Here is a 4,734-nt window from a genome sequence, read left to right on the forward strand (position 1 = left end):
TCCATTGGCCTTCTTAATCACTTGCTGCACCTGCATACTAACCTTTTGACAGTTCCATCCCTCACGACCCTCCACATAACGAGGAACTCCCATGACAAAAGCAACTACTCGCATTTAGATAGCAACTCTCACAACCTCAGGACATCCCAAAGCGCTTTATAGACAATGAAGAACTTTTGAAGTGTAGTCACTGTCGTAATGTAGGAAATGCAGCAGCCTATATGCGCACAGCAAGCTCCCACAAACAGCAATGTGACAATGAGCAGGTAATCTGGTTTTAGTGATGCTGTTTTGAGGGACAAATATTGGCGCCAGGAGACCGGGGAGAAATCCCCACGGCAATTCTTCGACAAAATACCATGAGATATTTAATGTGCAGCTGAGAGGGCAGACAGGGCCTTCAGCCAAAAGACGGCAACGCCGACAGTGCAGCACTCCCTCAGTACTGTCCCTCTGACAGTGCAGCGCTCCCTCAGTACTGCACCTCGGAAAGTGCAGCGCTCCCTCAGTACTGCCCCTCCGACAGTGCGGCGCTCCCTCAGTACTGCCCCTCCGACAGTGCGGTGCTCCCTCAGTACTGCCCCTCCGACAGTGCGGCGCTCCCTCAGTACTGCCCCTCCGACAGTGCGGCGCTCCCTCAGTACTGCCCCTCCGACAGTGCGGCGCTCCCTCAGTACTGCCTCTCCGACAGTGCGGCGCTCCCTCAGTACTGCACCTCGGAAAGTGCAGCGCTCCCTCAGTACTGACCCTCCGACAGTGCAGCGCTCCCTCAGTACTGCTCCTCCGACAGTGCGGCGCTCCCTCAGTACTGCCCCTCCGACAGTGCGGCGCTCCCTCAGTACTGTCCCTCCGACACTCCAGCGCTCCTTCAGTACTGCACCTCGGAAAGTGCAGCGCTCCCTCAGTACTGTCCCTCCGACACTCCAGTGCTCCCTCAGCACTGCACCTCGGAAAGTGCAGCGCTCCCTCAGTACTGCCCCTCCGACAGTGTGGCACTCCCTCAGCACTGCCCCTCCGACAGTGCAGCACTCCCTCAGTACTGCCCCTCCGACAGTGCAGCACCCCCTCAGTACTGCCCCTCCAACAGTGCGGCGGTCACTCAGTACTGCCCCTCCGACAGTGCAGCACTCCCTCAGTACTGCCCCTCCGACAGTGCAGCACTCCCACAGTACTGCCCCTCCAACATTGCGGCGCTCCCTCAGTACTGCCCCTCTGACACTCCAGCGCTCCCTCAGTACTGCCCCTCCGACAGTGCAGCACTCCCTCAGTACTGCCCTTCCGACAGTGCGGCGCTCCCTCAGTACCGCCCCTCCGACAGTGCAGCACTCTCTCAGTACTGCCCCTCCGACAGTGCAGCACTCCCACAGTACTGCCCCTCCAACATTGCGGCGCTCCCTCAGTACTGCCCCTCTGACACTCCAGCGCTCCCTCAGTACTGCCCCTCCGACAGTGCAGCACTCCCTCAGTACTGCCCTTCCGACAGTGCGGCGCTCCCTCAGTACCGCCCCTCCGACAGTGCAGCACTCTCTCAGTACTGCCCCTCCGACAGTGCAGTGCTCACTCAGTACTGCCCTTCCGACAGAGCAGCGCTCCCTCAGTACTGCCCCTCCGACAGTGTGGCGCTCCCTCAGTACCGCCCCTATAACAGTGCAGCACTCCCTCAGTACTGCCCCTCCGACAGTGCGGCGCTCCCTCAGTACTGCCCCTCTGACAGTGCAGCACTCCCTTAGTACTGCCCCTCCGACAGTGCAGCGCTCCCTCAGTACTGCCCCTCCGACAGTGCGGCGCTCCCTCAGTACTGCCCCTCCCACAGTTTGGAGCTCCCTCACATTGCCCCTCCGACAGTGCAGCACTCCCTCAGTACTGTTCCTCTGACAGTGTAGCACTCCCTCACTACTGCCCCTCCAACAGTGCAGAACTCCCTCAGTACGGCCCCTCCAACAGTGCAGCACTCCCTTAGTACTGCCCCTCCGACAGTGCGGCGCTCCCTTAGTACTGCCCCTCCGACAGTGCGGTGCTCCCTCAGTACTGCCCCTCCGACAGTGCGACGCTCCCTCAGTACTGCCTCTCTGACAGTGTGGCGCTCCCTCAGTACTGCCCCTCCGACAGTGTGGCGCTCCCTCAGTACTGCCCCTCCGACAGTGCAGCGCTCCCTCAGTACTGCCCCTCCAACAGTGCAGCGCTCCCTCAGTACTGCCCCTCCGACAGTGCAGCGCTCCCTCAGTACTGCCCCTCCAACAGTGCAGCGCTCCCTCAGTACTGCCCCTCCAACAGTGCAGCGCTCCCTCAGTACTGCCCCTCCGACACTGCAGTGCTCCCTCAGTACAACCCCTCCACATTTCTGCTATCCTCATAGGAAGCATGTGAAGGCCCTTGAGAGGGTGCAGAGGAGATTCATCAGAATGGTTCCGGGGATGGGGGATCTTAGCTACAAGGACAGGTTGGAGAAGCTGGATTTGTTTTCATTAGAGCAAAGGAGGTTGAGGGGTGATTTGATCGAGGTGTACAAGATCATGACGGGTTTGGATAGGCTAGACGGGGAAAGGCTGTTCCCACTAGTTGATGGTACAAGGACTAGGGGACACAGATTGAAGGTTTTGGGCAAGAGATACAGGGGGGACCTGAGGAAAAACTTTTTTACGCAGCGAGTGTGGAGGACCTGGAACTTGCTGCCGACGGAAGTGGTGGAAGCGGAGACACTCAATGTTTTCAAGGGGAGACTGGTTCGGCACTTGAGGGAAATAAACTTGCAGGGCTACGGGGATAGAGCGGGGGAATGGGACTGACTGGATCGCTCTACAGAGAGCTGGCACGGACTCGATGGGCCGAATGGCCTCTTTCTGTGCCATTATGACTATATTATGACTCATCCTTGTAAATCTTCTCTGCAATGTTATAACTGAGGCCCTGCCTCACCTGTAAAAAGGTGAGCACAGGGGTGATGGTCGGACGGGACATGAGATTACAAAACCAAGGAAGTTATGCTAAAACTTCATAAAATGTTGCTTAGGCCCCAGCTGGAGTGTCCAATTCTGGGCACCACTTAAAGAACGATGTCAAGACTTTGGAGAAGGTGCAGAGGAGATTGACCAGAATGGTACCAGGGATGAGGGACTTCAGTTATGTGGAGAGACTGGAGAAGCTGGGGTTGTTCTCCTTAGAGCAGAGAAGGGTAAGGGGAGATTGACCAGAATGGTACCAGGGATGAGGGACTTCAGTTATGTGGAGAGACTGGAGAAGCTGGGGTTGTTCTCCTTAGAGCAGAGAAGGGTAAGGGGAGATTGACCAGAATGGTACCAGGGATGAGGGACTTCAGTTATGTGGAGAGACTGGAGAAGCTGGGATTGTTCTCCTTAGAGCAGAGAAGGTTAAGGGGAGATTGACCAGAATGGTCCCAGGGATGAGGGACTTCAGTGATGTGGAGAGACTGGAGAAGCTGGGATTGTTCTCCTTAGAGCAGAGAAGGTTCAGGGGAGATTGACCAGAATGGTACCAGGGATGAGGGACTTCAGTGATGTGGAGAGACTGGAGAAGTTGGGGTTGTTCTCCTTAGAGCAGAGAAGGTTCAGGGGAGACTGACCAGAATGGTCCCAGGGATGAGGGACTTCAGTTACGTGGAGAGACTGGAGAAGCTGGGATTGTTCTCCTTAGAGCAGAGAAGGTTAAGGGGAGATTGACCAGAATGGTACCAGGGATGAGGGACTTCAGTTACGTGGAGAGACTGGAGAAGCTGGGATTGTTCTCCTTGGAGCAGAGAAGGTTAAGGGGAGATTGACCAGAATGGTACCAGGGATGAGGGACTTCAGTGATGTGGAGAGACTGGAGAAGCTAGCATTGTTCTCCTTAGAGCAGAGAAGGTTAAGGGGAGATTGACCAGAATGGTACCAGGGATGAGGGACTTCAGTTACGTGGAGAGACTGGAGAAGCTGGGATTGTTCTCCTTGGAGCAGAGAAGGTTAAGGGGAGATTGACCAGAATGGTACCAGGGATGAGGGACTTCAGTTACGTGGAGAGACTGGAGAAGCTGGGGTTGTTCTCCTTAGAGCAGAGAAGGTTAAGGGGAGATTGACCAGAATGGTCCCAGGGATGAGGGACTTCAGTGATGTGGAGAGACTGGAGAAGCTGGGATTGTTCTCCTTAGAGCAGAGAAGGTTAAGGGGAGATTGACCAGAATGGTACCAGGGATGAGGGACTTCAGTTATGTGGAGAGACTGGAGAAGCTGGGGTTGTTCTCCTTAGAGCAGAGAAGGTTAAGGGGAGATTGACCAGAATGGTACCATGGATGAGGGACTTCAGTTATGTGTAGAGACTGGAGAAGCTGGGATTGTTCTCCTTAGAGCAGAGAAGGTTAAGGGGAGATTGACCAGAATGGTACCAGGGATGAGGGACTTCAGTTCTGTGGAGAGACTGGAGAAGCTGGGATTGTTCTCCTTAGAGCAGAGAAGGTTAAGGGGAGATTGACCAGAATTGTACCAGGGATGAGGGGCTTCAGTTACGTGGAGAGACTGGAGAAGCTGGGATTGTTCTCCTTAGAACAGAGAAGGTTAAGGGGAGATTGACCAGAATGGTACCAGGGATGAGGGACTTCAGTGATGTGGAGAGACTGGAGAAGTTGGGGTTGTTCTCCTTAGAGCAGAGAAGGGTAAGGGGAGATTGACCAGAATGGTACCAGGGATGAGGGACTTCAGTTACGTGGAGAGACTGGAGAAGCTGGGATTGTTCTCCTTAGGGCAG

Source organism: Somniosus microcephalus, chromosome 4 (assembly GCF_052327205.1).
Source record: "Somniosus microcephalus isolate GS21.2 chromosome 4, FLI_Smic_1.0, whole genome shotgun sequence".
NCBI classification, from domain to species: Eukaryota; Metazoa; Chordata; class Chondrichthyes; order Squaliformes; family Somniosidae; genus Somniosus; species Somniosus microcephalus.